The sequence below is a fragment of the Anastrepha ludens genome, chromosome 4, assembly GCF_028408465.1.
Source record: "Anastrepha ludens isolate Willacy chromosome 4, idAnaLude1.1, whole genome shotgun sequence".
In the NCBI taxonomy this organism is placed as follows: domain Eukaryota; kingdom Metazoa; phylum Arthropoda; class Insecta; order Diptera; family Tephritidae; genus Anastrepha; species Anastrepha ludens.
In genome coordinates, this window is record NC_071500.1 from 118,980,987 (window position 1) to 118,994,726 (window position 13,740).

Consider the following 13,740-nt stretch of genomic DNA (forward strand, 5'->3'; position numbering starts at 1 on the left):
CCTTTCATTCATTTTGTACCAGCCTGAAGATTCCAGGAGTTATCCTATTGTTTCAATATGGACAAACTCAGGCGTCACAATAGCTAATTTGACACGTCATTCGTAGATGGATACTTAAGTTTTGAGATGATAATAATTAATAATAATAATAAATAAATAAAAATATGTGAAATCTGTCATTGTCATGGTAAAATGTTACATTTTTACAATCATGCCCTGAAGGTTTCATAATACTTCTGAAAATGTAATTGTGGTAAAGGAATATACAATTAAATCGTGAAAATTTTAGTGCGTGGATTTTTGCAGGATCATTTTGGTACATACCGTGAAATTGAAGCTTGGTTGTGTATTAGCTTCACTCGCATTATTCAGTATTGTATGAACGATGTAGATTTCCTGGAAAATTGGTTGAAAGAAGTTATTGAAACATAAAATCCATTTTCTATTAAAAATATTTATCTTTATTTGTCTCTCTCAAAACTTAAGTATCAGATCAGTCCATAAGTTCGTGCGTTTTTTCAAAGTTGTTTTAAAATTAATAAAAATGATGTTTAAAGTATTTATTAATCAATAATATATTATACTTCATTATTTACAATGTATTTCCAACGTTAAGGCAAATTTTTAATTCCCTGCTCAAAAAATTGTTTGTCCTTGAAGCCCAAATTCGCTTCGATATCCCTTTTTATAGCTGCTTTTCAGGAGTAGTTCTTGTTACTCATATGGGATTGAAGTCCACGGAAAAGGTGATAATCACAAGGTGCAATATCCGGAGAGTATGGTGGATGCGGCATTAGATAGCTGATGGGAATAATAATCAGCAGTTATCGTCTGGTTTGGTTCAAGAAGTTCATAATAAACATTACCGGCCATATCCCACCAAATAGACAAGAGAATCTTCTTGGGGTGAAAGCCATCTCTAGGGGTCGGTTCTGGTGTTTCATCTTTATCTAACCATTGGCGTTTGCGAAAATGATTATTGTAAAGGACCCATTTTTCATTACCAACAACTATATGGTTAAAAAAACATTGCTCAGAACACACATTCACTCTCTGCTGTAGGGTGGCGACGGAAAGTCTATGAGGAACCCATTTTCCCAGCTTTGAAACCTTTCTCAACTGAACCAGGTGCCTGTGAACTGTTCCATGCGATGAATTTAACCTCTGAGCTATCATATCGACTGTCAAATTTGGCTCAGCTTCCACGAGTTCGAGCAAGGCGTCGGAGTTAAAGACTTCAGAACGACCAGCGCGCGGGGCATTTCCACGTTGCAGTTACCACTTCGGAATTTTGAAAACCACTTTTGTGCTGTAATTATACTCACAGTATCCTCTCCGTGAACAGTGTTTATTTTTGCAGCAGCAGTTGTTGCATTTTTACCACTTTTATAAAAAAATACAAAATATGCCTCTTATACGCGTTCGAAAATTCCATTTTTTTTTAACAACACGTGCTTCTATCCGCGATTAAAATCACTTGTTGAATGCACAATATATCAAAGAAAATGTAAATAGTTCCGTTATATTCCGCGAATAGTTTTTTGTATGCAAAAATCGTATACAAGTGAAATTATGGGTAAAATACGCACGAATTTATGGACTGACCTGATATAAACCCTCGTAGGAGGCAGTACAGTAAAACAGCATTCATAAATTTTGTAAATTGGTTACTAAGAGAGTACAACAGAGACATGATATCCAATTTTTTGACAGCATAGTTATTTAGGAATTGAATTTGGGCGAGCCCCCAGCGTAGTTCGACTTTAGTAATATCAATTCGCCCCCACACAGCCACGATTTGACAGCATTAGACCTTTATTGCGGAGTGCAATATATAAAATTGTTGTTTCGAAGACAATCCAGAGAAGGGTAATTGGAAATGTGCTGTAAAATTGGATGAGGGAGTGGGCTAGCCGTGGAAGTCATTTGTATGAAGTTGTATTCCATATAATTTTATTGGTATTATTCATTGGCGGCCGCCGTAGCCGAATAGGATGGTGCGTGACTACCATTCGGAATTCACAGAGAGAACGTAGGTTCGAATCTCGGAGAAACACTAAAATTAAGATAAACATTTTTCTAATAGCGGTTGGCTTGAAACTGTAGACCCCTCCATTTGTGGAAAAACATCAAGACGCACGCCACAAATAGGAATAGGAGCTCGGCCAAACACCCAAAAAGGGTGTAAGCGCCTATTATATGTATATACAGCGCACGCTAGATAACGTGAACGCTCTAAAGCGTGAACACCCCAAAACGTGAACATACATTTTTCTGCATTGTTTACTCTAAAACGTGAACAAACCCAAAAAGCTCTATAACATGAACAATAAACGTTACAATTATTTGAATGTAGTTTACATTGATCTCAAGTAATTCTAAAATTTGGGAATCCCATAATTATAAAATAGGTATTTTATTCGTAATTGCATGTAAGGAGTAAAATATTTCAGTCGCGGTTTTGGCTTTGCAAAGAGTGTTTCGTCTTATGTTTTCTGGTGAAAATGAGTTCTAAAAAACCCGTGTGCTTGACATGAAAAAAAAAGGCTAAAATTCTCGGCTTCTAAAAAAAAGGCTCATCTGTGACGATTTTAGTAAAGAAATATAATGTTGCTAAATCAACAATTTGTAACATTAAAGCGAAAAAGCAAGTGATTTTAAAATGCGTAAACAACACGTATTGCAGACCTGGAAATAGAAAAACACTGCGTTCTTCAGAGTTGCCCAAAATGGAGAGAGCTCTTTACCGTTGGTTGATCCGAATGCGAGATAAAAACTGGCCAGTAAGTGCTCTAATGTTGAAAGAAAAGGCAAAAACACTGCATGCAAAATTTAAAGAAAATGAAGTAAACTTCTTCGCCAGTAATGGGTGGCTCCAAGGATTCAAGAAGAGATACGGTATTCGTCTTCTTAAAATATCAGACGAAAAACTTTCTTCGCAACCTCAGCTAGTGGATTCGTTTAAAGAAAAACTTAAAGCTAAAATGGCCAAATTGGAGTTGTGCAACGATCAGTTATATAATACTGATGAGTCGGGGTTATTCTGGGGACTTTTGCCAAAGAAAACGTACGCGTTATTTGGAGAAGAGAGCCCCAGGGGCAAAGTCTGAGGAGCAGCGAATCACGTTTTTATACTGTTCAAACGCGACTGAATCCCACAAGCTTAAGCTTTTAGTAATTGGAAAGGCCAAAAATCCACGCTGCTTTAAAAACTTTCAGTGTCCCACCGACTATACTATAAGAGCTCCAAATCCGCCTGGATGACGTCGGCTATTTTCAAGCAATGGTTTCATGAGTCATTTGTTCCACAGGTGAATACTCCTTTTAAGGTTTGTCCGTTTTTTAATGTTAACTGGTGGTGTTTTAAGGTTCCATCGTTTTTAAAGGAGAAAGCCTTACCAATTAAAGCTCTCCTCCTAATCGACAACGCTCCTTTCCAAATGAAGCTGCACTGACAACGGAGAATGGGCAAATATCGGCAATGTTTATGCCACGAAACGTTACTCCCCTCATTCAACCGATGGATCAGAATGCAATAAAAATCACTAAGTTGCATTACAGAAACAGCCTTCTAGCTTCAATAGCAGCGGCAAAGTCTGATTTGCTCGAGTCGTTGAAAAAAGTTAACTTAAAAACTGTTATAAATCTTTTGGATGCAGCTTGGTTTCGTGTTGGTGAAGCAACATTAGCTAAGTGCTAGAACAGTGTTTTAAATTTTGCGGTAAATAATGATGATCCCGAAGATAATATTCCGTTGGCGGTTTTAAAAGAAAAATGGGAAGCTGAACTTCGCACCTTGATGAGCTACACCGTCAATCTCCTTAGTAGTGTAAATCCTGAGGTTGGTTCGTGTTCGCAGATATGCTCAAAGATATGTATGTGGGTTATTGAAAGAACTTTTTTTTATTAAAAATTTCAGATTGAATTCACGTTACCAGCCATTCATGAATGGAACGAATATATCGAGGAGGCCAATGCAGATGACCATCATCAACAAGAGGACGAATCCGATGATGACAGCGTATCAGAGTACTGGAGAAAATTAAGCCGACTGAAGCAGTTAAAATTTTCAACAAGGCGTTAATATGGGCTGGTCATGAAGACGTCGATCAAAATGATATGAGTGTGCTAAGACGGTTAAGGGAAAAAGCTGTGCTTCAAGTTTTAGAAAAACAGTAGATACAAAAAAAGATTAGTGATTTTTTTAAATAAAACCATCGTATGACTTAATTTTCAATTTGTATGTAACGAAAACAAGAATAAAATGTGAATTTAAATGTAAAAAATATATTTAGTTAGTCTTTTTGGGCATTCCAAAACGTGAACACTTTTGTTAATGTGAACTGCCTTGGTTTGAATTAGTTCACGTTATCGAGAGTGCGCTGTATATATGTACATATATATTCATAAAATCTTTCAAGCCAGCTGTTGGCGCATCGTTTGGTAATTTCACACAATGTTAATAAGTTGGTTTGAAAAACAGAAAAAAATATTTTAGTACTTCGAAACTCCTAAAAACTTCAGAGTAGATGGGCATTTAGTAAAAAAAATTTGTTTACCTCTTCAATATATCCTAAGCTTAATAAAATCGTTTGATTAGTTTTTGAGAGAGGCTTTTTCGTTTATACAAGGTGGCGTTTTGTGTTTGATTAACTTCTTTTTACTAAATCAATAAAAAAACTATTTTGAGTGATGGAAATCTCTATTTTGATCTTTACGCATTCAATTCTTGTCTGCTTGTATACTGCAGCTGCCTAGTTCACAAGTGTCAAATATAATAGTCGTACATATGTCGCCATTTCCAAAAGTTATAAATCTTCCGATAGCGTGATTAGTTTTGCCAGGTACCTTTACAGATCGCTTTACTCACAATGTTTCGGAATTTGATACTTCTCGCGGGCCACTTTGGCCAATTTCAAACTAGGCCAAAATGGGTGCAAAATGTGGTAATATCCACAATCTAAAACATCGCCACATAATCAAGGAATGGTATGCCTCCAAATTAGACTAGTACAAATTTAGTCCCATTTACTGCAGGGTATATACTTAAGTAATTTAAACACATATAGACATTTAATAGTAAAACATATGTGAGTAGGGAGGTTTCCACATGAACTCAGCGAATGTTGGGCACTCGCGCACTTGAATAACTTCTGTAAATGCCAAAATGCTTAAACTTAAAAGCGAAAACGTTCGCTCATTCTCTCCCATTCACCTGCAACGTAGAACTACGCGACAATACATACAATTATACAATACAACAATTCCTAGCGGCGATAGCATTAGCCTTTGTGTTCACCCACTGCGTAGCTGTTCGTTGAGAGGCGTGCAATTGGCACACTAGTGACTGATTCCACAATATATTTATATACTCACAACTACATGCATATAAATGTATATGTGCATAAGGCGATATATTTTGAATATCACAAAAACAACCAAGATGTACGAGCACTGCTTTTGATTGTTGCCGCACATGTGCATCCTTCCACCGGGCTGTAATAATGTGCTTTGTGGATGCTGTTTCATAAATTTGCCGAGTAAAAGAGCGAGATACTGACAAGTGTACTTGTAACTGAAAATTTTAACAGCGATGGATCTTTTTTCACTCTACGATTGGGTATGTACGAATAAAGCAAAGAAAAATGAATATTCATTGTCTATGTACGTATTTATGTATATGAAAGTATGCTACGTTGCTGTTTTTAACTTTACAAATGGTGTTTTGATTATGTGAAAAGAATTTTAAAAAATTCTACCTGTTGTAAATCAGTAGTTCAAATAATCATATATTTCTAAAAAATTGCAAGAAAGAGCTATAATTGTAGTACAGGTATACCTAAATTGTTAAAATCTATTATGCAACATTCACCCTCACCCTTACTAAAACCCTTCGATCGATTTGGCAGCGCCTCGCTAGAACAGTATTTTGCCCTGATATTTCGCTGTACGGAAAAGTTATGAGAATCCCACTATAAAATATATTTTGTAAAATATAAAAAAATATTTCCCAAATTTTGGTTTGAAAAGTAATATATATTTGAACTTAATTAAAAAAAATTAAATTTAAAAAAAATGTTCAATAGAACCGACCACATTTTTAAACATTTCAAAGTTTTAAAGATTGAATTAAATTATTACTCAAGCCTACAATAAATACATTTTTTTTAATTTACGACAATGTCCAAAATACCTGGGGTGACTTTCTGTAATTCGATAGTCGACACTCGTTTGCTCGATACCTTAATTCGATATCGAATGCGCCACAATCCCATTTTGGGTCCCGTATTTCGATATTTGTACTATCGTTTTCATATTTTCGGAAGTGATTGAGTGGTTTATAGCTGTCAAAAAGGACTAAAGTAAAATGTAACTGAACTCAGTAATGTTTTGTGTTATTGGTCCATATATAAGCACAATTATTTTTCATATAATCATATTTTTGAATAACTGGTTTCAGATTAGCAAAATGCCTCCCTACAGTGACGCAAATAGCGAGTCAAGTATTGCTGATAATGTAATTGAAGAGGAAAATTGTGTGCCTTTTTTTAAAGAAACAAAAACAAAGAATGCATAATGGCTTATTCCTATTCGCAATTTTGATCTTTTTGGCCTGTAAATTAACCAGTTAGAAGTCTTAAGTCTGCTCTGCTGACTGAAAGTAGCTTATCAGAAATTCTGTCCGGCGTGAGGAATTGTTTCGCTTGTCGCTGACCGATAGAATTTCGCCAGTGTTCAACGAACTTCTTCTCCTCCCACTTACAGAGAAGTTTGTTGACGTGGCTCTTTGTAAGCCCACAGAAAGGTTCAAGACTAATTAGATGGTCCGCTAATTAATTTTCCTCGTTTCTTTCGTGCAACCCAGCAACCCAACTTAATATAATGTGTTGAAGTTCCCTAGCATGTTAAGAAGATTCAGGCAATCATGTACTATTTTTGAGGCGATTATAATTGACAAAAGGGCTTTCAAAGCCGCCTGACTATCTCAAAGATTGTAAATGTGAATTCCTCTTATTTTTCTACGGAGACATTCCCTTTCACATATCTCGATGGCATGTATTTCAGCCTGGAAGACTGTTGGGTAGGGGCCCATTGGAATCGGTTTTTTGAAATTAGGCCCATTGGTTCCCGCCCTTGTACTACCATCTTCTAATTTCGAACCATCAGTGTACCATATCTTGGATCCGGGTTTTAAGGTGATAGAATTATTTTTCCAGGCCGTACGTTCATTAATGAGAACTTGGAAGTTCCTGAAGATAATGGGTTTGGGAGGTACTGTATTCACGCTATCAAGAATAGGAGTATGTCGGAAGTCTTCTAAGATCTTTAGATCTCCTTTCATATCTCCATGTTTTAGATCGGAGATGCCTTTTAATCTTAAAGCGCTCAAACATGCTTCTTCTTCAATTAAAATGGGAAGCATCGCTCCTGGTATACCGACGCAAATGAGGCAGTATAATTTGTTGAGATCATTTACCGTCTTTCATTGCTATGGAAGCGTAGGTGACTATAGGTTTAACCACTGTAGTGAGTGTCCTGTAAATCATTCTGGGGCTGCGTCCAGTAACTTTCTCAAGATAAAAGTTCCAAGTGAGCGTTTTATCAAGGTTGATATCAAGGTGGTTCCCGTCTGTGGAGAGTTGAAGAGTCAATTCATTTAGGATAGGACATTTAATGTATATGTTCCTTTTCCTAGTAAACGGCACTAGCGCAGTTTAAGATGGGCTAATAGAGAGCCTTTTGTCGGTGCACCATTTGCTTATTACATTGAAGGCTTGTTGCATGCGGGTAGAAATGGGCTCCTCATGCCAGCCTACTATGTATACTACCAGGTCATCAGCATAACATTGAGTGTGGAATCCTAGATTGTTTAGTTAATGGAGAAGTTCGTCTATTACTAGTGTCCACAGAAGAGTACTCCCCCTTGCGGGCAACCGCTTGTGGCCTTGATAGACTTTACTCTTCCTACTGATCGTTCTGGATTCCAGCATCGAAATAATCCATCTTATGATGGGTTTAGGTACGCCATTTTGAGATAGGGCATTGTTGATTGCCCCATAGGTTGTATTATCGAAAGCTTCTGTTATGTCAATAAAAGCGCAAATGCAATTTGGTTTGATTCAATAGCTTTTTCAATAATAGCTGCAAGACTGTATGTTGCAGCCGTAGTAGATTTACCTTGTTCGTAGGCAAATTGAAGTTGATGCAGTGGGAAACTAACTGAGTTGCTCTCCCTTATGTGCTGATCCAAGATTTTTTCCATGATTTTGAGGAGCTAAGGCTAATCGGTCTGTTTGTCTTAGGTAATTGTTCGGGGTTTTCCCTACCTCAGCCCAATTCGTAGGTATGTATCGTAGGAATAGGCTTGTTTTACATAGTCTGGACAAAGTAGGGACAATGTATTAGATTCCTTGTTGCAGAAGGCAAGGGAGTTTCCCATCAAGCCGAGACGATTTTTATGGTTATTGGGTACGCATTGTATCCGATTTGAGTAGAATAGCTTATTAGCCAGCTTTAGGCTCTCCTTGTCAATAGAAGTGATAAGTTCTACTAGGGAAATGAGTGTCCAGTAGAAGATAACTGATTTCCTCTGGGTTTTTGGTATAGCTATCATCTGGCTTTTTCAGGGTACATATCCCATTTCTCGAGACGGTTAGCATTCGGAAGATCTGAAATCTTTCCACAATGATTCCTCCAAGAAGAATAGTTGAGTAGGAGACTCAACTCCCTGTTTGCATCGCTTCGTGGTTCTCAGTTTACCAGTTTAATTAGGTATAACTCTACTCGCTAGCAGCGAATCTTATTCGATAATTCTGTTGAGCAGAGCCCAGAGATAGCGAGCAGAGAAGTGGCGAATCGAAGACGTCTATTGTTAAAAAAGAAGCACGATCTGCAAAGACCCTGTTTATTTGTTTATAGAGGCATACGTTATCATGTACACCATCACCGTTTTCTTATAGTGCAGATGAAAACAAATACACTGAACACATTGTGCTCTCAGTGTAACCTCACATACGTTCCACAAAATGATTATAAATAAGCAAACGGTGCACGGAACTGCTTGGAACCGTGGCTGTGGCTGTCTCAGTATCGCTGCTATCGCTACCGCTGACAGCGCAACGCTTACAGCTTACCGCTCACAGCGGCAAAGTCAAGGAGTCAATATGATAGACAAACCAAATAAACGCATATATGTGTATGTAAGCACATACATATATATACACATACATTCACATATTTAATTTGCTCTAGCAGTGTGCCCCCAATGCGTGTTGCCTGCGCGCTTTCTACAACTCGGTGCTTCTCGGAGCGGTATAAGCTGCCGCGCTCGTTCAGTTGTCTGCCCGCCTGCTTTTCCGCCGGCCTGCGCCTGTTTGTTGCGTGCCACCGCTGCTTTGATATTTACTTTCTTCATTCACTTGCAAAATTTCGACGTTCGCCTTACACAAGTTTGGGGCTTGTCCCATGTGGCAGTGTAGTTTATGATGTTGCTGCTACCGTTGCTGCTGATGTCGATGTCGGTGGCGGTGAATGAGTGCAATTTTTGTGTTTATTTATAATAAAACGTTCGCTTTCAATGGTCGCGTTGGCTGGTGGTGGTCGTTGATGCGTTCGCTTATCGTGTAGTACCTTCTAGTGACGTGACGTGACGCGACGACGTTGAACGGAATTGCAGTTAACTACAAAAACTGAATTGATAAAACGCAATTAGCAAAGAAAGCAGTTAAACTGAAATTAATTAAAAACAAAATTTTATTATAACCATTTAATTAAGTTGAGTGCGTTTTTTGAGTAATTAACTAATTGAGGAAATTATTGTGTGTGGAAGTGGATTCGCCTCTTGTAGAAATTGTGTATGATGTAAAAAATTGTATTAATCGAATGCTCGTAATACTAAAATGCCAAAATTACATGTGAGTTGAAGCTTGAAATGTAGTTGATGCAATATTTTTTAACAAAAATTGCTTGTTTTTAAGCGCCACTGACTTTTAAGTCATTTTATTATTCTACATATAATAGATAATGTTTTATTTATTCCTCGTAGATGCATTCATTGTTGACTTCATATGTACATATACATACCTACATATGTACATATATGTATGAAGGTAGAAACTTCTGAACTTATGGCATGCACATTAGAGTGCCTCACCAAACAAGTTTTTTTTCCACTCAAATCGCAAAGTTTATTATTATTTAAAACTTCTGCCAAAATATTTCGGAAAATATTAAGTCTTACGTGAGCTGAGCGGATTTGAAAATACCTCCAAAAATCGAATTTTTTACAAGTAATATTAGGTTTTAAACACATTTTGTTTTTAAATAACCCTTTAAAGAGGAGATTAAGCTTAGAAGGTCTGTATAAAAATGTTTAAACATTTTATCAAGGGACTTAACATAATTTATTTTGAAGTTTTTTTTGGAAGATATATTTACAGGAAACTTGAATAACTAAACTAAACCTTAACGGTTTTGGGCTCCGAGGGCATCATTCTTCTTATTTATTAGCATGACAGTCCTGGGTAGACCGCTGCTTCCAGGCATCTTTGGAAAGTTATTTTCTCACTCTTTTATTAACCCGTTTCAGTTTCTTTCGCAAATATCACTATTTTGGCTTTGATACAAATTTTATACATTTTTATGCAGAGAATTTAAGCTTAAACTATTTATCATCTAAAGTGATTGGAAAAAATATTTTAAAAACTAATTTTATTTATAAAAAACTCGATTTTCAAGCAGCTTTTAATGTTTTACCGAAATATTTTTGCGGATGTCTTAAAATATAATAAGTTTACGTGGAAAAAAATTTACTAAGTGTTTTTTGTATGGAAAGTGACCCAACCTAATGCATATAGAGAAATGAGGATCGTAAGGGAAAATATTTTTTCTTACAATTTTATGGTATTTGGTTTCATGTTTCCACATTTTTACGAGTTTCTGTGAAATATGTGGGTTGAAAACTTGAAATGATTCTTCATATATGATGAAATAAAATTTCTGAATCGCTTTTAACCGTGTATACAATTGCGTTTGTAGGAAAATGTTAAATGAGTACGAGTATTTCGGACATGAAATGTTTCTTTTTGTCTCGCCTACAGACAGTATCGGACAAATAAAAGAGGACACCTTACAAATATGTTATTATTTGGACTATTATAGCAGAAGCATGGACGATGACAACATCCGTCCCTTAGAGTGTTTGAAAGAAAGATTCTGCTGAAGATTTTTGGACCTTTGCACGTTGGCGACGAGGAGTATCGTAGACGATGGAACAATGAGCTGTATGAGCTTTACGACGACATAGACATAGCCGCAGATTCGGCGGCTCCGTTCGCTGGGTCATGTCGTCCGAACGGATACAAACGCTCTGGCTCTGAAAGTATTCAATGCGGTACCAGCTGGTGGGATCAGAGGAAGGCCTCCTTTGCGTTAGAAAGATCAGGTGGAGAAGGACTTGTTGTTGTTGTTGTTGTAGCAGGATAAACAGTCCCCATACTTATATACGGGGAATGCTGCTGGAGTGACAGTCCTTGGCCGGATATAAATCCGGGTCGTTTCGGTAACGTAGAACCGACTGCCGTGGAAACGTGGAGAAGGACTTGACTTCACTCGGTGTGTCCAACTGGCGCCGGTTAGCCAAAATCGCGTAACCGGTAATCGCGCCAATCAAGAAGGAGAAGAAGAAGAATTGGACTTATTTATAAACCAACAATCATTTAACAAAATGTGTGGTAGACGCCGTTTCATACAAGTATAAAGTGTTTTTTTTTTTACCTGTATGACAACTGTCGATATCAATAACTATGGTTTAACAGCTGGGTTCTGTTCAGTAAGGTTTAGCAAGTCATCATGAGCCATTTAACTCCAGAAAAACTCTTCCAGATTGGGGAAATTTACTTTGAAAAAAATAAATCTGTTCGGGAAGCTTATGGAGCGAAGTATTGAAGAAGATACTGAAATGCCGATTCGTCGTATTTCTCAACTTGTTGGCCTTTGTCCTTCGACTACGTGGAAAATTTTATGTGAGGATCTTGGATACCAAAATCAAAAAATAAATGACATAAAACAGATTATAATAAAAAAATTCATTCGGATAAATTTATGTTTTGTATTATCATTTAAAGTTCTTAAACTTTTAAAAACACCCGATATTACCAACATAGAAATATATTTCAGTGGAGGATACATTTTTTCGTTTGTTATTAGAAGTCAAAATTATACCTCATTTGCCTTCATGTACTTATAAAACCTGTATTTAAAACGAAATGCGAGACAATAGAAAACTATTTTCTTGTTCAAATGTTTTGTATTAAATTTTGTAGTATCTACTTTCCTTTTTGTAAAGTAAAAGTTGTACCGAGATATCGTACCAAATGTCTTCAATTGGTTGGTCAAGCTCCGATCAAATGTTTGGTCTCTTCTTTCTTATCTGCATTTCATAATGTGCCACGAGGTTTAGATCAGCACTGTTACTTTACTGTTACAAAAAAATATTACTTACAAATTTGGCTCACTGACATTTTGCAAAGTAATCATGAGAGATGATGTCGCCCATATAGGACAAATGGTCATCAATTTAAAGAATCAGGTTTTTCTGTAAAAGCTGCTGGTATTTAATTGAGTTTATATTTCAATCTTTAGTACGCCAGAAATGCGTCCTTTCTTCCCCACTATTTAATATTGTTCTTGATGTGATACTGACATCGGTACTCAAAATGAAGAGAGGTACTCGCTGAGGTCTATCAGATCATCTAGAAGATTTGGACTATGCAAGCGATATCTGCTTACTCATACTGACATGCAAACGAATTTGAACGCAGTTATACAATATGTAAGCAAAACGGGGTTGAAAATAAATATCCCAAAAACTAAGGCTATGAAAGTTATTGGGCACAATCTTCCATCTTCACCCCAAACGGATCTCCGATCGAGGAAGGAAACTTCTTTACTTACCTTGGCAGTGTTATCGTGACGAATAGAGGCTCCGAAAGGAAGCGCAGATAGCATTCAGCAAGTTTACTCTGATATCTAGAAGTATCAACTGGTATCTAGAAATATCAAACTAAGGGATTTTTGAGTCTAACGTAAAATCGGTTCCTTTTTACGCCCGTGAAACGTGGAATTAGTCGCAAAAAGATGCGTAAGTACTTCAAACTTTTGTTAACCGCTGTTTGCGTAATCTCATCCGCATATTCTGGCGGAATACCATTCAAGGTGCTTTGGCCCCACACTACGCCGACCTAATAACGGCAGCTAGCGCAGAGGCACTCCATCTAACACTTGGAAAAGGACTATTCAGGCGGAGATAGAACAAAACATAGAGTGAAGTTAAAATACTCAGAATAAAAGGAGTAAATATTCATTTCCATCCATCAAAGTCAACTTCCCAACCCCATGCTAGGAAAAACACGCCCAAATCACCCGACTCCCCCTGCCTCAGGGTACGTCTGACACATTCATTATTGAAATGCTCACCGAATCTTCTGCGAACATACCACATGAAAAAGTAAATTTTAGACTCGTCCGAAAATATTACTTTTCTCCAACTCCGTTTGGTCCATATTTTATGCAATTAAGCCTATAAAAGACGTTTTTGTCGCATTTGGCTGGACGACATACATCCACTTCGCCTTCTAGAAGGCGCCGCCGAACAGGTTGCATGCTGATTTTGACTTCTGGTGTCTTCTATTGAGCTTTTTTGAATGTGGTGTTCTCTTTCATTCGTCCGGAATCAGGATA

At 37.1% G+C, this 13,740-nt stretch overlaps 1 pseudogene; it reads left to right on the forward strand.

The window, feature by feature from the left end:
- Positions 1 to 3,027: 3,027 nt before the first annotated feature.
- Positions 3,028 to 9,535, forward strand: LOC128861982 (jerky protein homolog-like; annotated as a pseudogene).
- The last annotated feature ends 4,205 nt before the right edge of the window (positions 9,536 to 13,740 follow it).